The 21,280-nt window shown below is 42.7% G+C and overlaps 21 non-coding genes across 21 annotated transcripts; all 21 read left to right on the top strand.

Annotated features, from left to right (window-relative positions):
• The first annotated feature begins 116 nt into the window (after positions 1 to 116).
• Positions 117 to 190, top strand: trnaf-aaa (transfer RNA phenylalanine (anticodon AAA)). Its single transcript has one exon. It is a non-coding gene; the product is annotated as a tRNA-Phe (tRNA).
• Positions 191 to 282: 92 nt separating this feature from the next.
• trnar-ucg (transfer RNA arginine (anticodon UCG)) lies at positions 283 to 355 on the top strand. The gene has a single exon. It is a non-coding gene; the product is annotated as a tRNA-Arg (tRNA).
• A 148-nt stretch (positions 356 to 503) lies between these two features.
• trnaf-aaa (transfer RNA phenylalanine (anticodon AAA)) lies at positions 504 to 577 on the top strand. Its single transcript has one exon. It is a non-coding gene; the product is annotated as a tRNA-Phe (tRNA).
• A 92-nt stretch (positions 578 to 669) lies between these two features.
• Positions 670 to 741, top strand: trnar-ucg (transfer RNA arginine (anticodon UCG)). Its single transcript has one exon. It is a non-coding gene; the product is annotated as a tRNA-Arg (tRNA).
• A 314-nt stretch (positions 742 to 1,055) lies between these two features.
• trnar-ucg (transfer RNA arginine (anticodon UCG)) lies at positions 1,056 to 1,128 on the top strand. Its single transcript has one exon. It is a non-coding gene; the product is annotated as a tRNA-Arg (tRNA).
• A 143-nt stretch (positions 1,129 to 1,271) lies between these two features.
• On the top strand, positions 1,272 to 1,345 carry trnai-aau (transfer RNA isoleucine (anticodon AAU)). The gene has a single exon. It is a non-coding gene; the product is annotated as a tRNA-Ile (tRNA).
• A 92-nt stretch (positions 1,346 to 1,437) lies between these two features.
• Positions 1,438 to 1,510, top strand: trnar-ucg (transfer RNA arginine (anticodon UCG)). The gene has a single exon. It is a non-coding gene; the product is annotated as a tRNA-Arg (tRNA).
• A 148-nt stretch (positions 1,511 to 1,658) lies between these two features.
• On the top strand, positions 1,659 to 1,732 carry trnai-aau (transfer RNA isoleucine (anticodon AAU)). The gene has a single exon. It is a non-coding gene; the product is annotated as a tRNA-Ile (tRNA).
• A 445-nt stretch (positions 1,733 to 2,177) lies between these two features.
• trnaf-aaa (transfer RNA phenylalanine (anticodon AAA)) lies at positions 2,178 to 2,251 on the top strand. Its single transcript has one exon. It is a non-coding gene; the product is annotated as a tRNA-Phe (tRNA).
• Positions 2,252 to 2,343: 92 nt separating this feature from the next.
• Positions 2,344 to 2,416, top strand: trnar-ucg (transfer RNA arginine (anticodon UCG)). The gene has a single exon. It is a non-coding gene; the product is annotated as a tRNA-Arg (tRNA).
• Positions 2,417 to 2,564: 148 nt separating this feature from the next.
• On the top strand, positions 2,565 to 2,638 carry trnaf-aaa (transfer RNA phenylalanine (anticodon AAA)). Its single transcript has one exon. It is a non-coding gene; the product is annotated as a tRNA-Phe (tRNA).
• A 92-nt stretch (positions 2,639 to 2,730) lies between these two features.
• trnar-ucg (transfer RNA arginine (anticodon UCG)) lies at positions 2,731 to 2,802 on the top strand. Its single transcript has one exon. It is a non-coding gene; the product is annotated as a tRNA-Arg (tRNA).
• Positions 2,803 to 2,950: 148 nt separating this feature from the next.
• Positions 2,951 to 3,024, top strand: trnai-aau (transfer RNA isoleucine (anticodon AAU)). The gene has a single exon. It is a non-coding gene; the product is annotated as a tRNA-Ile (tRNA).
• Positions 3,025 to 3,116: 92 nt separating this feature from the next.
• On the top strand, positions 3,117 to 3,189 carry trnar-ucg (transfer RNA arginine (anticodon UCG)). The gene has a single exon. It is a non-coding gene; the product is annotated as a tRNA-Arg (tRNA).
• Positions 3,190 to 3,332: 143 nt separating this feature from the next.
• trnai-aau (transfer RNA isoleucine (anticodon AAU)) lies at positions 3,333 to 3,406 on the top strand. Its single transcript has one exon. It is a non-coding gene; the product is annotated as a tRNA-Ile (tRNA).
• A 92-nt stretch (positions 3,407 to 3,498) lies between these two features.
• trnar-ucg (transfer RNA arginine (anticodon UCG)) lies at positions 3,499 to 3,571 on the top strand. Its single transcript has one exon. It is a non-coding gene; the product is annotated as a tRNA-Arg (tRNA).
• Positions 3,572 to 3,949: 378 nt separating this feature from the next.
• trnar-ucg (transfer RNA arginine (anticodon UCG)) lies at positions 3,950 to 4,022 on the top strand. The gene has a single exon. It is a non-coding gene; the product is annotated as a tRNA-Arg (tRNA).
• A 208-nt stretch (positions 4,023 to 4,230) lies between these two features.
• trnai-aau (transfer RNA isoleucine (anticodon AAU)) lies at positions 4,231 to 4,304 on the top strand. Its single transcript has one exon. It is a non-coding gene; the product is annotated as a tRNA-Ile (tRNA).
• Positions 4,305 to 4,396: 92 nt separating this feature from the next.
• On the top strand, positions 4,397 to 4,469 carry trnar-ucg (transfer RNA arginine (anticodon UCG)). Its single transcript has one exon. It is a non-coding gene; the product is annotated as a tRNA-Arg (tRNA).
• Positions 4,470 to 4,783: 314 nt separating this feature from the next.
• Positions 4,784 to 4,856, top strand: trnar-ucg (transfer RNA arginine (anticodon UCG)). Its single transcript has one exon. It is a non-coding gene; the product is annotated as a tRNA-Arg (tRNA).
• An 830-nt stretch (positions 4,857 to 5,686) lies between these two features.
• trnar-acg (transfer RNA arginine (anticodon ACG)) lies at positions 5,687 to 5,758 on the top strand. The gene has a single exon. It is a non-coding gene; the product is annotated as a tRNA-Arg (tRNA).
• Positions 5,759 to 21,280: the final 15,522 nt, after the last annotated feature.

Below are 21,280 nucleotides of genomic sequence, written 5' to 3'. Positions count from 1 at the left end.
ATAACATTCTGTGAAACAAGGGAATGCTTAGATAACATTGGAGTGAATCCCTTCTCAAACTATTTGTAATTGAAAATACAAAAAAAAAAATACATGAAATTAACACTTAAATTAAAGGCCGGTTAGCTCAGTTGGTTAGAGCGTGGTGCTAAAAACGCCAAGGTCACGGGTTCAACCCCCGTACTGGCCATTAATTCTTTGTTGAGGTCATTAATGTATTAATTTGAGGATGAATTATACACTTCCGTAAAAAATATAAAGACCAATCGACTGTTAAACAGAAGTCACGTGGCCTAATGGATAAGGCGTCTGACTTCGGATCAGAAGATTGAGGGTTCGAATCCCTTCGTGGTTAGTTGGAATTGACCTCGCTCAAAGTTAATAGCACGAATAACATTTTGTGAAACAAGGGAATGCTTCGATAACATTTGAGTGAATCCCTTCTCAAACTATTTGTATTTGAAAATACAAAAAAAATACATGAATTGAACACTTAAATTAAAGGCGGGTTAGCTCAGTTGGTTAGAGCGTGGTGCTAAAAACGACAAGGTCCCGTGTTCAACCCCCGTACTGGCCATCAATTCTTTGTTGAGTTCATTTATGTATTAATTTGAGGATGAATTATACACTTCCGTAAAAAATATAAAGACCAATCGACTGTTATACAATAGCCACGTGGCCGAATGGATAAGGCGTCTGACTTCGGATCAGAAGATGAGTGTTCAAATCCCGTCGTGGTTAGTTGGAATTGACTTCGCTCAAAGTTAATAGCACGAATAACATTCTGTGAAACAAGGGAATGCTTAGATAACATTTGAGTGAATCCCTTCTCAAAATATTTGTAATTGAAAATACAAAAAAAATACATGAAATGAACGCTTAAATTAAAGGCCGGTTAGCTCAGTTTGTTAGAGCGTGGTGCTAATAACGCCCAGGTCCCGTGTTCAACCCCCGTACTTACCATCAATTCTTTGTTGAGTTCATTAATGTATTAATTTGAGGATGGATTATACACTTCCGTAAAAAATATAAAGACCAATCGACTGTTAAACAGAAGCCACGTGGCCTAATGGATAAGGGGTCTGACTTCGGATCAGAAGATTGAGGGTTCGAATCCCTTCGTGGTTAGTTGGAATTGACCTCGCTCAAAGTTTGTAGCTTATATAACATTCTGTGAAACAAGGCAATGTTTCGACAACATTTAAGTGAATCATTTCTCAAACTGTTTGCAATTGAAAAAAAATATCACGAAATTAATATTTTTGTAAAAAGGCCGGTTAGCTCAGTTGGTTAGAGCGTGGTGCTAATAACGCCAAGGTCACGGGTTCAACCCCCGTACTGGCCATCAATTCGTTGTTGAGTTCATCAATGTATTAATTTGAGGATGAATTATACACTTCCGTAAAAAATATAAAGACCAATCGACTGTTAAACAGAAGTCACGTGGCCTAATGGATAAGGCGTCTGACTTCGGATCAGAAGATTGAGGGTTCGAATCCCTTCGTGGTTAGTTGGAATTGACCTCGCTCAAAGTTAATAGCACGAATAACATTCTGTGAAACAAGGGAATGCTTAGATAACATTTGAGTGAATCCCTTCTCAAACTATTTGTAATTGAAAATACAAAAATAATACATGAAATTAACACTTAAATTAAAGCCTGGTTAGCTCAGTTGGTTAGAGCGTGGTGCTAATAACGCCAAGGTCACGGGTTCAACCCCCGTACTGGCCATCAATTCTTTGTTGAGTTTATTAATGTATTAATTTGAGGATGAATTATACACTTCCGTAAAAAATATATAGACCAATCGACTATTAAACAGAAGCCACGTGCCCTATTGGATAAGGCGTCTGACTTCGGATTAGAAGATTGAGGGTTTGAATCCCTTCGTGGTTAGTTGGAGTTGGATGTGTGTCTGACTTCGGATCTGAAGATTGAGGGTTCGAATCCCTTCGTGGTTAGTTGGAATTGGATGTGTGTCTGACTTCGGATCAGAAGATGAGGGTTCAAATCCCTTCGTGGTTAGTTGGAATTGACCTCGCTCAAAGTTATTAGCACGAATAACATTCTGTGAAACAAGGGAATGCTTAGATAACATTGGAGTGAATCCCTTCTCAAACTATTTGTAATTGAAAATACAAAAAAAAAAATACATGAAATTAACACTTAAATTAAAGGCCGGTTAGCTCAGTTGGTTAGAGCGTGGTGCTAAAAACGCCAAGGTCACGGGTTCAACCCCCGTACTGGCCATTAATTCTTTGTTGAGGTCATTAATGTATTAATTTGAGGATGAATTATACACTTCCGTAAAAAATATAAAGACCAATCGACTGTTAAACAGAAGTCACGTGGCCTAATGGATAAGGCGTCTGACTTCGGATCAGAAGATTGAGGGTTCGAATCCCTTCGTGGTTAGTTGGAATTGACCTCGCTCAAAGTTAATAGCACGAATAACATTTTGTGAAACAAGGGAATGCTTCGATAACATTTGAGTGAATCCCTTCTCAAACTATTTGTATTTGAAAATACAAAAAAAATACATGAATTGAACACTTAAATTAAAGGCGGGTTAGCTCAGTTGGTTAGAGCGTGGTGCTAAAAACGACAAGGTCCCGTGTTCAACCCCCGTACTGGCCATCAATTCTTTGTTGAGTTCATTTATGTATTAATTTGAGGATGAATTATACACTTCCGTAAAAAATATAAAGACCAATCGACTGTTATACAATAGCCACGTGGCCGAATGGATAAGGCGTCTGACTTCGGATCAGAAGATGAGTGTTCAAATCCCGTCGTGGTTAGTTGGAATTGACTTCGCTCAAAGTTAATAGCACGAATAACATTCTGTGAAACAAGGGAATGCTTAGATAACATTTGAGTGAATCCCTTCTCAAACTATTTGTAATTGAAAATACAAAAAAAATACATGAAATTAACACTCAAATTAAAGGCCGGTTAGCTCAGTTGGTTAGAGCGTGGTGCTAATAACGCCAAGGTCATGGGTTCAACCCCCGTACTGGCCATCAATTCTTTGTTGAGTTCATTAATGTATTAATTTGAGGATGAATTATACACTTCCGTAAAAAATATAAAGACCAATCGACTGTTAAACAGAAGCCACGTGGCCTAATGGATAAGGCGTCTGACTTCGGATCAGAAGATTGAGGGTTCGAATCCCTTCGTGGTTAGTTGGAATTGACCTCGCTCAAAGTTTGTAGCTTATATAACATTCTGTGAAACAAGGCAATGTTTCGACAACATTTAAGTGAATCATTTCTCAAACTGTTTGCAATTGAAAAAAAATATCACGAAATTAATATTTTTGTAAAAAGGCCGGTTAGCTCAGTTGGTTAGAGCGTGGTGCTAATAACGCCAAGGTCACGGGTTCAACCCCCGTACTGGCCATCAATTCTTTGTTGAGTTCATTAATGTATTAATTTTAGGATGAATTATACACTTCCGTAAAAAATATAAAGACCAATCGACTGTTAAACAGAAGCCACGTGGCCTAATGGATAAGGCGTCTGACTTCGGATCAGAAGATTGAGGGTTCGAATCCCTTCGTGGTTAGTTGGAATTGGATGTGTGTCTGACTTCGGATCAGAAGATGAGGGTTCAAATCCCTTCGTGGTTAGTTGGAATTGACCTCGCTCAAAGTTAATAGCACGAATAACATTCTGTGAAACAAGGGAATGCTTAGATAACATTTGAGTGACTCCCTTCTCAAAATATTTGTAATTGAAAATACAAAAAAAATACATGAAATTAACACTTAAATTAAAGGCCGGTTAGCTCAGTTGGTTAGAGCGTGGTGCTAATAACGCCAAGGTCCCGTGTTCAACCCCCATACTTAACATCAATTCTTTGTTGAGTTCATTAATGTATTAATTTGAGGATGGATTATACACTTCCGTAAAAAATATATAGACCAATCGATTATTAAACGGAAGCCACGTGGCCTAATGGATAAGGCGTCTGACTTCGGATCAGAAGATTGAGGGTTCGAATCCCTTCGTGGTTAGTTGGTATTGGATGGGTGTCTGACTTCGGATCAGAAGATTGAGGGTTCAAATCCCTTCGTGGTTAGTTGGAATTGACCTCGCTCAAAGTTCGTAGCTTATATAACATTCTGTGAAACAAGGCAATGTTTCGACAACATTTAAGTGAATCATTTCTCAAACTGTTTGCAATTGAAAAAAAATATCACGAAATTAATATTTTTGTAAAAAGGCTGGTTAGCTCAGTTGGTTAGAGCGTGTTGCTAATAACGCCAAGGTCACGGGTTCAACCCCCGTACTGGCCATCAATTCTTTGTTGAGTTCATTAATGTATTAATTTTAGGATGAATTATACACTTCCGTAAAAAATATAAAGACCAATCGACTGTTAAACAGAAGCCACGTGGCCTAATGGATAAGGCGTCTGACTTCGGATCAGAAGATTGAGGGTTCGAATCCCTTCGTGGTTAGTTGGAATTGACCTCGCTCAAAGTTAATAGCACGAATAATATTCTGTGAAACAAGGGAATGCTTAGATAACATTTGAGTGAATCCCTTCTCAAACTATTTGTAATTGAAAATACAAAAATAATACATGAAATTAACACTTAAATTAAAGCCTGGTTAGCTCAGTTGGTTAGAGCGTGGTGCTAATAACGCCAAGGTCACGGGTGCAACCCCCGTACTGGCCATCAATTCTTTGTTGAGTTTATTAATGTATTAATTTGAGGATGAATTATACACTTCCGTAAAAAATATAAAGACCAATCGACTGTTAAACAGAAGCCACGTGGCCTAATGGATAAGGCGTCTCACTTCGGATCAGAAGATTGAGGGTTCGAATCCCTTCGTGGTTAGTTGGAATTGACCTCGCTCAAAGTTAATAGCACGAATAACATTCTGTGAAACAAGGGAATGCTTCGATAACATTTGAGTGAATCCCTTCTCAAACTATTTGTAATTGAAAATACAAAAAAAATACATGAATTGAACACTTAAATTAAAGGCGGGTTAGCTCAGTTGGTTAGAGCGTGGTGCTAAAAACGACAAGGTCCCGTGTTCAACCCCTATACTGGCCATCAATTCTTTGTTGAGTTCATTTATGTATTAATTTGAGGATGAATTATACACTTCCGTAAAAAATATATAGACCAATCGACTATTAAACAGAAGCCACGTGGCATATTGGATAAGGCGTCTGACTTCGGATTAGAAGATTGAGGGTTTGAATCCCTTCGTGGTTAGTTGGAATTGGATGTGTGTCTGACTTCGGATCTGAAGATTGAGGGTTCGAATCCCTTCGTGGTTAGTTGGAATTGGATGTGTGTCTGACTTCGGATCAGAAGATGAGGGTTCAAATCCCTTCGTGGTTAGTTGGAATTGACCTCGCTCAAAGTTATTAGCACGAATAACATTCTGTGAAACAAGGGAATGCTTCGATAACATTTGAGTGAATCCCTTCTCAAAATATTTGTAATTGAAAATACAAAAAAAATACATGAAATGAACGCTTAAGTTAAAGGCCGGTTAGCTCAGTTGGTTAGAGCGTGGTGCTAATAACGCCCAGGTCCCGTGTTCAACCCCCGTACTGGCCATCAATTCTTTGTTGAGTTCATTTATGTATTAATTTGAGGATGAATTATACACTTCCGTAAAAAATATAAAGACCAATCGACTGTTAAACAGAAGCTACGTGGCCTAATGGATAAGGCGTCTGACTACGGATCAGAAGATGAGGGTTCAAATCCCTTCGTGGTTAGTTAGGGGTCCAAGCCAACAGGTTGGATCCCTATTGTTTTTGTAGTGTTTATTAGGGGTCCAAGCCAACAGGATTGGATCCCTATTGTTTTTGTAAGGATTTTTAGGGGTCCAAGCCAACAGGTTGGATCCCTATTGTTTTTGTAGTGTTTATTATTATACTTACCTCCTTGAAAGTGGTACCGCAGCCCAAACCGTAAATGGTGCCGACACGCCAATTGCATGACTACATCCAGATCCGTGGGGACTACGCAGACGCCAAAATCCAGACATGCCGGCCACTAGGTGGCGCTATACCTAGGAAAACACGTTCGGGGCTATAACTCCCACACCGAACCTTCCAGAGTCCAAAACCTTGTACCCACAGATGCACTGGAGTCTGCTGCATCTTTTGACCTAGGCCACGCCCATTTGCGTCTATGAATATTTTTCGCTAAATCGCGAAAACCGCAAAAATGTTTTTTCGCTACTCCTCCCACATTTCCCGACCAATTGACACAAAACTTTACACACGGCATCTTCAGACCTACACGAAAAGAATTCCTGCATTACTTTTTTGATCCGACCTTCGACGACGAAACGGTTGCGTTTTGAATATTGGTTTATTAGCTAAATTAGACGTGGAAAATCCAAAATCCCAAAAAAATCAAAATTACACATCGGATCGACTCCAAATTTTACACACATGTTGGTGCTAACCTTACTGTCGTACGATAAAAATTTCGGAAAATTTCGCAATTAGGGGGCGCCATAAACGAGGAAATTGTATATCGTCTACAAAATTTCGCCGCAAAAACGCTACACTGACTTCTCGCTACTCCTACCACAGTCAAATCCTTTGTATCCACAGGTTCAGGGTAGCGTTTTCAACACATGCTTCGCTTTGTGCCGGCGAAACGCACATTTCTTGTCGCGTTGTGCCGGCGAAATGCACACTTCTTGGACCCCTGCATAACTGCTTGCAGTTCTAGTTAGGGGTCCAAGCCAACAGGTTGGATCCCTATTGTTTTTGTAAGGATTTTTCTTCCTATTATTAGGGGTCCAAGCCAACAGGTTGGATCCCTATTGTTTTTGTGAGGATTTTTAGGGGTCCAAGCCAACAGGATTGGATCCCTATTGTTTTTGTAAGGATTTTTCTTATTATTATTATTATTCCCAACTAGAAGTGGTACCACAGCCCAGACCGTAAATGGTGCCGACACGCCAATTGCATGACTAGATCCAGATCCCTTCGGACTACGCAGACGACAAAATCCAGACACGCCGGCCACTAGGTGGCGCTATACCAGGGAATACGCGTTTGAGACTATAACTCCCACACCGAACCTCCCACATTCAAAACCTTGTACACACAGATTCACTGGAGTCTGCTGCATCTTTTGGCATAGGCCACGCCCATTTGCGTCTATAATTTTTTTTCGCAAAATCGCAAAAAACGCAAAACCGTTTTTTCCCTACTCTTCCCACATTTCTTGACCAATCGACACCAAACTTTGCACACGATATCTTCAGACGCACACGCAAAGAATGCACGAAACACTTTTTTGATCAGACCTTCGACGACGAAACGGTAGCGTTTTGAATATTGGTATGTTAGCTAAATTAGACGTGGAAAATCAAAAATCTAAAGAAATCCAAAATGAGACATCGGATCGAGTCCAAATTTTACACACATGTTGGTGCTAACCATACTGTCGTTCGATAAAAATTTCGGAAAAATTCGCCATTAGGGGGCGCAATAAACGAGGAAATTGTATATCTTCTACAAAATTTCGCCGCGAAAACGCTACACTGACTTTTCGCTACTCCTACCACAGTCAAATCCTTTGTATCCACAGGTTCAGGGTAGCGTTTTGAACACATGCTTCGCGTTGTGCCGGTGAAATGCACATTTCTTGTCGCGTTGTGCCGGCGAAATGCACGCTTCTTGGACCCCTGCATAACTGCTTGCAGTTCTAGTTAGGGGTCCAAGCCAACAGGTTGGATCCCTATTGTTTTTGTAAGGATTATTATTATTATTCCGACGTGCTAATCCTAAAAGTGTGCCCACAGCCCAAACCGTAAATGGTGCCGACACGCCAATTGCATGACTAGATCCAGGTCCCTGAGTTCTAAGCAGACGACAAAATCCAGACACGCCGAACACTAGGTGGCGCTATACCAAGGGAAAACGCGTTTGGGGCTATAACTCCCACACCGAACCTCCCACAGTCAAAAACTTGTACCCACATATTCACTGGAGTCTGCTGCATCTTTTGGCATAGGCCACGCCCATTTGCGTCCATAATTTTTTTTCGCAAAATCGCGAAAACCGCAAAACTGTATTTTCGCTACTCCTCCCACATTTCTTGACCAATTGACACCAAACTTTGCACACGACATCTTCAGACGCACACGCAAAGAATGCACGAAACACTTTTTTGATGCGACCTTTGACGACGAAACGGTAGCATTTTGAATATTGGTTTATGAGCTTAATTTGATGTGGAAAATCAAAAATCCAAAGAAATCCAAAATTAGACATCGGAACGAGTCCAAATTGTACACACATGTTGGTGCTAACCTTAACGGCGTTCGATAAAAAATTCGGAAAATTACGCCCTCAGGGGGCGCAATAAACGAGGAAATTGTATATCTTCTAATTGGCCAAAGGAATGTTCTTCAAACTCAAGGGAAACCATCAAGGGGCAAACCCGAGCCTATATAGAAAATATGGCCAAGAATTATTAATGTGGGCGGGAGTTATTTGGCAAAGGAAAATTGTCTTTGGAAAATTTCGCCACAGGGCGGCGCCAAAAAACGACGACATTGTCTATCTCCTATTTGGCCAATGGAATGTTCTGAAAACGCGTTTTAGGCTATAACTCCCACACCGAAGCTCCCACAGTCAAAACCTTTATATCCACATGTTGTTCACGGTAGCGTTTTGAATACTTGCTTCGCGTTGTGCCGGCGAAATGCACATTTCTTGTCGCGTTGTGCCGGCGAAATGCACACTTCTTGGACCCCTGCATAACTGCTTGCAGTTCTAGTTTTTATTATTATTATTATTCCCCCCTAGAAGTGGGCCCACAGCCCAAACCGTAAATGGTGACGACACGCCAATTGCATGACTAGATCCAGGTCCCAGAGTTCTAGGCAGACGACAAAATCCAGACACGCCGGCCGCTAGGTGGCGCTATACCAAGGAATACGCGTTTGGGGCTATAACTCCCACACCGAACCTCCCACATTCAAAACCTTGTACACACATATTCACTGGAGTCTGCTGCATCTTTTGGCATAGGCCACGCCCATTTGCGTCTGGATTTTTTTTTCGCAAAATCGCGAAAACCGCAAAACTGTTTTTTCCCTAGTCCTCCCACATTTCTTGACCAATCGACACCAAACTTTGCACACGACATCTTCAGACGCACACGCAAAGAATGCATGAAACACTTTTTTGATCCGTCTTTCGATAACGAAACGGTAGCGTTTTGAATATTGGTTTATTAGCTAAATTAGACGTGGAAAATTAAAAATCCAAAAAAATACAAAATTAGACATCGGATCGAGTCCAAATTCTACACACATGTTGGTGCTAACCTTAATGACGTTCGATAAAAATTTCGGAAAATTTCGCCATTAGGGGGCGCAATAAACGAGGAAATTGTATATCTTCTAATTGGCCAAAGGAATGTTCTTCAAACTCAAGGGAAACCATCAAGGGGCAAACCCGAGTCTATATAGAAAATATGGCCAAGAATTATTTGTATGGGCGGGAGTTATTTGGCAAAGGAAAATTGTCTTTGGAAAATTTCGCCACAGGGCGGCGCCAAAAAACGACGACATTGTCTATCTCCTATTTGGCCAATGGAATGTTCTGAAAACGCGTTTTAGGCTATAACTCCCACACCGAAGCTCCCACAGTCAAAACCTTTACATCCACATGTTGTTCACGGTAGCGTTTTTAATACTTCCTTCGCGTTGTGCCGGCGAAATGCACATTTCTTGTCGCGTTGTGCCGGCGAAATGCACACTTCTTGGACCCCTGCATAACTGCTTGCAGTTCTAGTTAGGGGTCCAAGCCAACAGGTTGGATCCCTATTGTTTTTGTAAGGATTTTTCCTATTATTATTATACTTCCCCCCGTACTTGTGGGACTACAACCCAAACCGTAAATGGTGCACACGCGCCAATTACATGACTAGAACCAGGTCCGGCACCGCTACTCAGATAACCAAATCCAGACACGCCGGCCACTAGGTGGCGCTATACCAAGGAAAGACGCGTTTGGGGCTATAACTCCCACACCGAACCTCCCACAGTCAAAAACTTGTACGCACATATTCACTGGAGTCTGCTGGATCTTTTGGCATAGGCCACGCCCATTTGCGTCTATGAATATTTTTCGCTAAATCGCGTAAACCGCAAAACTGTATTTTCGCTACTCCTCCCACATTTTTTGACCAATCAACACCAAACTTTGCACACGACATCTTCAGACGCACACGCAAAGAATGCACGAAACACTTTTTTGATGCGACCTTTGACGACGAAACGGTAGCGTTTTGAATATTGGTTTATTAGCTAAATTAGACGTGGAATATCCAAAATCCAAAGAAATCCAAAATTAGACATCGGATCGAGTCCAAATTGTACACACATGTTGGTGTTAACCTTAACGTCGTTCGATAAAAAATTCGGAAAAATCCGCCATTAGGGGGCGCAATAAACGAGGAAATTGTATATCGTCTACAGAATTTCGCCGCGAAAACGCTACACTGACTTCTCGCTACTCCTACCACAGTCAAATCCTTTGTATCCACAGGTTCAGGGTAGCGTTTTGAACACATGCTTCGCGTTGTGCCGGCGAAACGCACATTTCTTGTCGCGTTGTGCCGGCGAAATGCACACTTCTTGGACCCCTGGATAACTGCTTGCAGTTCTAGTTATTATACTTACCCCCCTAAAAGTGGTACCACAGCCCAAACCGTAAATGGTGCACACACGCCAATTACATGACTAGATCCCGATCTCTTCGGACTACGCAGACGACAAAATCCAGACACGCCGGTCACTAGGTGGCGCTATACCAAGGAATACGCGTTTGGGGCTATAACTCCCACACCGAACCTCCCACAGTCAAAAACTTGTACGCACATATTCACTGGAGTCTGCCGCATCTTTTGGCATAGGCCACGCCCATTTGCGTCTATAATTTTTTTTCGCAAAATCGCGAAAACCGCAAAACTGTATTTTCCCTACTCCTCCCACATTTCTTGACCAATCGACACCAAACTTTGCACACGACATCTTCAGACACTCACGCAAAGAATGCATGAAACACTTTTTTGATCCGACCTTCGACGACGAAACGGTAGCATTTGGAATATTGGTTTATTAGCTAAATTAGACGTGGAATAGCAAAAATCCAAAGAAATCCAAAATGAGACATCGGATCGAGTCCAAATTTTACACACATGTTGGTGCTAACCTTAATGTCGTTCGATAAAAAATTCGGAAAAATTCGTCATTAGGGGGCGCAATAAACGAGGAAATTGTATATCTTCTAATTGGCCAAAGGAATGTTCTTCAAACTCAAGGGAAACCATCAAGGGGCAAACCCAAGTCTATATAGAAAATATGGCCAAGAATTATTAATGTGGGCGGGAGTTATTTGGCAAAGGAAAATTGTCTTTGGGAAATTTAGCCACAAGGGGGCGCAAAAAAACGACGAAATAATATATCTCCCAACTGGCCAATGGAATGTTCTGAAAACGCGTTTTAGGCTATAACTCCCACACCGAAGCTCCCACAGTCAAAACCTTTATATCCACATGTTGTTCACGGTAGCGTTTTGAATACTTGCTTCGCGTTGTGCCGGCGAAACGCACATTTCTTGTCGCGTTGTGCCGGCGAAATGCACACTTCTTGGACCCCTGCATAACTGCTTGCAGTTCTAGTTAGGGGTCCAAGCCAACAGGTTGGATCCCTATTGTTTTTGTAAGGATTCTTTTTATTTTTATTATTCCCCCCGTAAAAGTGGGCCCACAGCCCAAACCGTAAATGGCGCGGACATGCCAATAGCATGACTAGATTCAGGTCCGGCACCGCTACTCAGATAACAAAATCCAGACACGCCGGTCACTAGGTGGCGCTATACCAAGGAATACGCGTTTGGGGCTATAACTCCCACACCGAACCTCCCACATTCAAAACCTTGTACACACAGATTCACTGGAGTCTGCTGCATCTTTTGGCATAGGCCACGCCCATTTGCGTCTATAATTTTTTTTCGCAAAATCGCGAAAACCGCAAAACTGTTTTTTCCCTACTCCTCCCACATTTCTTGACCAATCGACACCAAACTTTGCACACGACATCTTCAGACGCACACGCAAAGGAATCGTGAGACAGTTTTTTGATCCGACCTTCGACGACGAAACGGTAGCGTTTTGAATATTGGTTTATGAGCTAAATTAGACGTGGAAAATCAAAAATCCAAAGAAATCCAAAATTTGACATCGGAACGAGTCCAAATTGTACACACATGTTGGTGCTAACCTTAATGTTGTACGATAAAAAAATCGGAAAAATTCGCCATTAGGGGACGCCATAAACGAGGAAATTGTATATCTTCTACAAAATTTCCCCGTCAAAACGCTACACTGACTTCTCGCTACTCCTACGTTGTGCCGGCGAAACGCACATTTCTTGTCGCGTTGTGCCGGCGAAATGCACACTTCTTGTTAGGGGTCCAAGCCAACAGGTTGGATCCCTATTGTTTTTGTAAGGATTTTTCTTATTATTATTCCTGCGCTAAATGTGGTACCACAGCCCAAACCGTAAATGGTGCCGACACGCCAATTGCATGACTTGATCCAGGTCCGGCACCGCTACTCAGATAACAAAATACAGACACGCCGGCCACTAGGTGGCGCTATACCAAGGAAAGACGCGTTTGGGGCTATAACTCCCACACCGAACCTCCCACATTCAAAACCTTGTACACACATATTCACTGGAGTCTGCTGCATCTTTTGGCCTAGGCCACGCCCATTTGCGTCTAGGAATATTTTTCGCAAAATCGCGAAAACCGCAAAACTGTTTTTTCCCTACTCCTCCCACATTTCTTGACCAATCGACACCAAACTTTGCAAACGACATCTTCAGACGCACACGCAAAGAATGCATGAAACACTTTTTTGATCCGTCCTTCGATAACGAAACGGTAGCGTTTTGAATATTGGTTTATTAGCTAAATTAGACGTGGAATATCAAAAATCCAAAGAAATCCAAAATTAGACATCGGATCGAGTCCACATTTTACACACATGTTGGTGCTAACGTTAATGTCGTTCGATAAAAATTTCGGAAAATTTCGCCATTAGGGGGCGCAATAAACGAGGAAATTGTATATCTTCTACAAAATTTCGCCGCGAAAACGCTACACTGACTCCTGCTACTCCTACCACAGTCAAATCCTTTGTATCCACAGGTTCAGGGTAGCGTTTTGAACACATGCTTCGCGTTGTGCCGGCGAAACGCACATTTCTTGTCGCGTTGTGCCGGCGAAATGCACACTTCTTGGACCCCTGCATAACTGCTTGCAGTTCTAGTTCCTATTATTAGGGGTCCAAGCCAACAGGTTGGATCCCTATTGTTTTTGTAAGGATTTTTCTTATTATTATTCCTGCGCTAAATGTGGTACCACAGCCCAAACCGTAAATGGTGCCGACACGCCAATTGCATGACTTGATCCAGGTCCGGCACCGCTACTCAGATAACAAAATCGAGACACGCCGGCCACTAGGTGGCGCTATACCAAGGAAAGACGCGTTTGGGGCTATAGCTCCCACACCGAACCTCCCACAGTCCAAAAACTTGTACACACAGATGCACTGGAGTCTGCTGCATCTTTTGGCCTAGGCCACGCCCATTTGCGTCTAGGAATATTTTTCGCAAAATCGCGAAAACCGCAAAACTGTTTTTTCCCTACTCCTCCCACATTTCTTGACCAATCGACACCAAACTTTGCACACGACATCTTCAGACGCACACTCAAAGAATGCATGAAACACTTTTTTGATGCGACCTTTGACGACGAAACGGTAGCGTTTTGAATATTGGTTTATTAGCTAAATTAGACGTGGAATATCAAAAATCCAAAGATATCCAAAATTAGACATCGGATCGAGTCCAAATTTTACACACATGTTGGTGTTAACCTTAACGTCGTTCGATAAAAAATTCGGAAAAATTCGCCATTAGGGGGCGCAATAAACGAGGAAATTGTATATCGTCTACAAATTTTCGCCGCGAAAACGCTACACTGACTTCTCGCTACTCCTACCACAGTCAAATCCTTTGTATCCTCAGGTTCAGGGTAGCGTTTTGAACACATGCTTCGCGTCGTGCCGGCGAAACGCACATTTCTTGTCGCGTTGTGCCGGCGAAATGCACACTTCTTGGACCCCTGCATAACTGCTTGCAGTTCTAGTTATTATTATACTTCCTACCAAGAAAGTGCTACTACAGCCCAAACCGTAAATGGTGCACACACGCCAATTACATGACTAGATCTAGGTACGTGAAGACTATGCAGACGACAAAATCCAGACACGCCGGCCACTAGGTGGCGCTATACCAAGGAAAGACGCGTTTGGGGCTATAACTCCCACACCGAACCTCCCACAGTCAAAAACTTGTACGCACATATTCACTGGAGTCTGCTGCATCTTTTGGCATAGGCCACGCCCATTTGCGTCTATAATTTTTTTTCGCAAAATCGCGAAAACCGCAAAACTGTTTTTTCCCTACTTCTCCCACATTTCTTGACCAATCGACACCAAACTTTGCACACGACATCTTCAGACACACACGCAAAGAATGCATGAAACACTTTTTTGATCCGACTTTCGACGACGAAACGGTAGCGTTTTGAATATTGGTTAATTAGCTAAATGAGACGTGGAATAGCAAAAATCCAAAGAAATCCAAAATGAGACATCGGATCGAGTCCAAATTTTACACACATGTTGGAGCTAACCTTAATGTCGTTCGATAAAAATTTCGGAAAATTTCGCCATTAGGGGGCGCAATAAACGAGGAAATTGTATATCTTCTAATTGGCCAAAGGAATGTTCTTCAAACTCAAGGGAAACCATCAAGGGGCAAACCCGAGTCTATATAGAAAATATGGCCAAGAATTATTAATGTGGGCGGGAGTTATTTGGCAAAGGAAAATTGTCCTTGGAAAATTTCGCCACAGGGCGGCGCCAAAAAACGACGACATTGTCTATCTCCTATTTGGCCAATGTTCTGAAAACGCGTTTTAGGCTATAACTCCCACACCGAAGCTCCCACAGTCAAAACCTTTATATCCACAGGTTCAGGGTAGCGTTTTGAACACATGCTTCGCGTTGTGCCGGCGAAACGCACATTTCTTGTCGCGTTGTGCCGGCGAAATGCACACTTCTTGGACCCCTGCATAACTGCTTGCAGTTCTAGTTATACTTCCCGCGCTAAAAGTGGGCCCACAGCCCAAACCGTAAATGGTGCCGACACGCCAATTGCATGACTAGATCCAGGTCCGGCACCGCTACTCAGATAATTAAATCCAGACACGCCGGCCACTAGGTGGCGCTATACCAAGGAAAGACGCGTTTGGGGCTATAACTCCCACACCGAACCTCCCACATTCAAAACCTTGTACACACATGTTCACTGGAGTCTGCTGCATCTTTTGGCATAGGCCACGCCCATTTGCGTCTAGAATTTTTTTTCGCAAAATCGCGAAAACCGCAAAACTGTTTTTTCCCTACTCCTCCCACATTTCTTGACCAATCGACACCAAACTTTGCACACGACATCTTCAGACGCACACGCAAAGAATGCATGAAACACTTTTTTGATCCGTCCTTCGATAACGAAACGGTAGCGTTTTGAATATTGGTTTATGAGCTAAATTAGACGTGGAATATCAAAAATCCAAAGAAATCCAAAATTAGACATCGGATCGAGTCCACATTTTACAAACATGTTGGTGCTAACCTTAATGTCGTTCGATAAAAATTTCGGAAAATTTCGCCATTAGGGGGCGCAATAAACGAGGAAATTGTATATCTTCTACAAAATTTCGCCGCGAAAACGCTAGACTGACTTCTCGCTACTCCTACCAAAGTCAAATCCTTTGTATCCACAGGTTCAGGGTAGCGTTTTGAACACATGCTTCGCGTTGTGCCGGCGAAACGCACATTTCTTGTCGCGTTGTGCCGGCGAAATGCACACTTCTTGGACCCCTGCATAACTGCTTGCAGTTCTAGTTATTATTCTTCCCCCCGTACTTGTGGGACTACAGCCCAAACCGTAAATGGTGCACACGCGCCAATTGCATGACTAGATCCAGGTCCGGCACCGCTACTCAGATAACCAAATCCAGACGCGCCGGCCACTAGGTGGCGCTATACCAAGGACAGACGCGTTTGGGGCTATAACTCCCACACCGAATCTCCCACATTCAAAAACTTGTACGCACAGATTCACTGGAGTCTGCTGCATCTTTTGGCATAGGCCACGCCCATTTGCGTCTATAATTTTTTTTCGCAAAATCGCGAAAACCGCAAAAATGCTTTTTCCCTACTCCTCCCACATTTCTTGACCAATCGACACCAAACTTTGCACACGACATCTTCAGACGCACGCGCAAAGAATGCAGGAAACACTTTTTTGATGCGACCTTTGACGACGAAACGGTAGCGTTTTGAATATTGGTTTATTAGCTAAATTAGACGTGGAATATCCAAAATCCCGAAAAATTCAAAATTACACATCGGATCGACTCCAAGTTTTACACACATGTTGGTGCTAACCTTTATGTCGTTCGATAAAAATTTCGGAAAATTTCGCCATTAGGGGGCGCAATAAACGAGGAAATTGTATATCTTCTACAAAATTTCGCCGCGAAAACGCTACACTAACTTCTCGCTACTCCTACCACAGTCAAATCGTTTGTATCCACAGGTTCAGGGTAGCGTTTTGAACACATGCTTCGCTTTGTGCCGGCGAAACGCACATTTCTTGTCGCGTTGTGCCGGCGAAATGCACACTTCTTGGACCCCTGCATAACTGCTTGCAGTTCTAGTTATACTTCCCCCCGTACTTGTGGGACTACAGCCCAAACCGTAAATGGTGCACACGCGCCAATTACATGACTAGAACCAGGTCCGGCACCGCTACTCAGATAACCAAATCCAGACACGCCGGCCACTAGGTGGCGCTATACCAAGGAAAGACGCGTTTGGGTCTATAACTCCCACACCGAACCTCCCACAGTCAAAAACTTGTACGCACATATTCACTGGAGTCTGCTGGATCTTTTGGCACAGGCCACGCCCATTTGCGTCAATAATTTTTTTTCGCAAAATCGCGAAAACCGCAAAACTGTTTTTTCCCTACTCCTTCCACATTTCTCGCCCGATCAACACCAAACTTTGCACACGACATCTTCAGACGCACATGCAAAGAATGCATGAAACACTTTTTTGATGCGACCTTTGACGACGAAACGGTAGCGTTTTGAATATTGGTATATTAGCTAAATTAGACGTGGAATATCAAAAATCCAAGGAAATCCAAAATTAGACATCGGATCGAGTCCACATTTTACACACATGTTGGTGCTAACCTTAATGTCGTTCGATAAAAATTTCGGAAAATTTCACCATTAGGGGGCGCAATAAACGAGGAAATTGTATATCGTCTACAAAATTTCACCGCGAAAACGCTACACCGACTTCTCGCTACTCCTACCACAGTCAAATCCTTTGTATCCACAGGTTCAGGGTAGCGTTTTCAACACATGCTTCGCGTTGTGCCGGCGAAACGCACATTTCTTGTCGCGTTGTGCCGGCGAAATGCACACTTCTTGGACCCCTGCATAACTGCTTGCAGTTCTAGTTAGGGGTCCAAGCCAACAGGTTGGATCCCTATTGTTTTTGTAAGGATTATTATTATTATACTTCCCATCTAGAAGTGGTACCACAGCCCAAACAGTAAATGGTGCACACGCGCCAATTGCATCACTAGATCCAGGTCCGTGAACACTACGCAGACGACAAAATCCAGACACGCCGGCCACTAGGTGGCGCTATACCAAGGAATACGCGTTTGGGGCTATAACTCCCACACCGAACCTCCCACAGTCAAAAACTTGTACGCACATATTCACTGGAGTCTGCTGCATCTTTTGGCATAGGCCACGCCCATTTGCGCCTAGAATTTTTTTTCGCAAAATCGCGAAAACCGCAAAACTGTTTTTTCCCTACTCCTCCCACATTTCTCGACCAATCAACACCAAACTTTGCACACGACATCTTCAGACGCACACGAAAAGAAATACTCAAACACTTTTTGATCCGACCTTCGATTACGAAACGGTAGCGTTTTGAATATTGGTTTATTAGCTAAATTAGACGTGAAAAATCCAAAATCCAAAATAATAAAAAATCAGACATCGGATCGAGTCCAAATTGTACACACATGTTGGTGCTAACCTTAATGTCGTTCGATAAAAATTTCGGAATATTTCGCCATTAGGGGGCGCCATAAACGAGGAAATTGTATATCTTCTACAAAATTTTGCCGCGAAAACGCTACACTGTCTTCTCGCTACTCCTACCACAGTCAAATCCTTTTTATCCACAGGTTCAGGGTAGCGTTTTGAACACATGCTTCGCGTTGTGCCGGCGAAATGCACATTTCTTGTCGCGTTGTGCCGGGGAAATGCACACTTCTTGTTATTAGGGGTCCAAGCCAACAGGTTGGATCCCTATTGTTTTTGTAAGGATTATTATTATTATTCTTACCTCCCTAAAAGTGTGCCCACAGCCCAAACCGTAAATGGTGACGACACGCCAATTGCATGACTAGATCCAGATCTCTTCGGACTACGCAGACGACAAAATCCAGACACGCCGGCCACTAGGTGGCGCTATACCAAGGGAAAACGCGTTTGGGGCTATAACTCCCACACCGAACCTCCCACAGTCAAAAACTTGTACGCACATATTCACTGGAGTCTGCTGCATCTTTTGGCATAGGCCACGCCCATTTGCGTCAATATTTTTTTTTCGCAAAATCGCGAAAACCGCAAAACTGTTTTTTCGCTACTCCTCCCACATTTCTCGACCAATCGACACCAAACTTTGCACACGACATCGTCAGACAAACACGAAAAGAAAAACTTTAACACTTTTTTGATCCGACCTTCGATTACGAAACGGTAGCGTTTTGAATATTTGTTTATTAGCTACGTTTTTCGTCGAAACGCAAAAATTCATAAAATACCAAAATTAGACATCGGATCAAGTCCAAATTTTTGACACATGTCGGTGCTACCCTTAATGGCGTTCAATAAAGAATTCGGAATATTTCGCCATTAGGGGGCGCAATAAACGAGGAAATTGTTTATCTTCTAATTGGCCAAAAGAATGTTCTTCAAACTATAAGGGAACTATCAAGGGGCAATCCCGAGTCTATATAAAAAATATGGCCAAGAATTATTAATGTGGGCGGGAGTTATTTGGCAAAGGAAAATTGTCTTTGGATAATTTCGCCACAAGGGGGCGCAAATAAACGACGACAATGTCTATCTCCTATTTGGCCATGGAATGTTCTGAAAACGCGTTTTAGGCTATAACTCCCACACCGAAGCTCCCACAGTCAAAACCTTTATATCCACATGTTGTTCACGGTAGCGTTTTGAATACTTGCTTCGCGTTGTGCCGGCGAAACGCACATTTCTTGTCGCGTTGTGCCGGCGAAATGCACACTTCTTGGACCCCTGCATAATTATTATACTTCCCGCGCTAAAAGTGGGCCCACAGCCCAAACCGTAAATGGTGCCGACACGCCAATTGCATGACTAGATCCAGGTCCGGCACCGCTACTCAGATAATTAAATCCAGACACGCCGGCCACTAGGTGGCGCTATACCAAGGAAAGACGCGTTTGGGGCTATAACTCCCACACCGAACCTCCCACATTCAAAACCTTGTACACACATGTTCACTGGAGTCTGCTGCATCTTTTGGCATAGGCCACGCCCATTTGCGTCTAGAATTTTTTTTCGCAAAATCGCGAAAACCGCAAAACAGTTTTTTCCCTACTCCTCCCACATTTCTTGACCAATCGACACCAAACTTTGCACACGACATCGTCAGACAAACACGAAAAGAAAAACTTTAACACTTTTTTGATCCGACCTTCGATTACGAAACGGTAGCGTTTTGAATATTTGTTTATTAGCTACGTTTTTCGTCGAAACGCAAAAATTCATAAAATACCAAAATTAGACATCGGATCAAGTCCAAATTTTTGACACATGTCGGTGCTACCCTTAATGGCGTTCAATAAAGAATTCGGAATATTTCGCCATTAGGGGGCGCAATAAACGAGGAAATTGTTTATCTTCTAATTGGCCAAAAGAATGTTCTTCAAACTATAAGGGAACTATCAAGGGGCAATCCCGAGTCTATATAAAAAATATGGCCAAGAATTATTAATGTGGGCGGGAGTTATTTGGCAAAGGAAAATTGTCTTTGGATAATTTCGCCACAAGGGGGCGCAAATAAACGACGACAATGTCTATCTCCTATTTGGCCATGGAATGTTCTGAAAACGCGTTTTAGGCTATAACTCCCACACCGAAGCTCCCACAGTCAAAACCTTTATATCCACATGTTGTTCACGGTAGCGTTTTGAATACTTGCTTCGCGTTGTGCCGGCGAAACGCACATTTCTTGTCGCGTTGTGCCGGCGAAATGCACACTTCTTGGACCCCTGCATAATTATTATACTTCCCGCGCTAAAAGTGGGCCCACAGCCCAAACCGTAAATGGTGCCGACACGCCAATTGCATGACTAGATCCAGGTCCGGCACCGCTACTCAGATAATTAAATCCAGACACGCCGGCCACTAGGTGGCGCTATACCAAGGAAAGACGCGTTTGGGGCTATAACTCCCACACCGAACCTCCCACATTCAAAACCTTGTACACACATGTTCACTGGAGTCTGCTGCATCTTTTGGCATAGGCCACGCCCATTTGCGTCTAGAATTTTTTTTCGCAAAATCGCGAAAACCGCAAAACTGTTTTTTCGCTACTCCTCCCACATTTCTCGACCAATTGACACAAAACTTTGCACACGGCATCTTCAGACCTACACGAAAATAATTGCTTAATTTATTTTTTGATCCGACCTTCGACGACGAAACGGTATCGTTTTTAATATTTGTTTATTAGCTAAATTAGACGTGAAAAATCCAAAATCCAAAAAAATCCAAAATTACACATCGGATCGAGTCCAAATTTAACACACATGTTAGCGCCACCCTTAACGACGTTCGAATAAAAATTCGGAAAATTACGCCCTAAGGGGGCGCTATAAACGAGGAAATTGTATATCTTCTAATTGGCCAAAGGAATGTTCTTCAAACTCAAGGGAAACCATCAAGGGGCAAACCCGAGTCTATATAGAA

Source organism: Gadus morhua, chromosome 10 (genome assembly GCF_902167405.1).
Source record: "Gadus morhua chromosome 10, gadMor3.0, whole genome shotgun sequence".
NCBI lineage: Eukaryota > Metazoa > Chordata > Actinopteri > Gadiformes > Gadidae > Gadus > Gadus morhua.
Note: the sequence above shows the minus strand (reverse complement) of the source record. Positions and strands in the feature narration are given on the sequence as shown.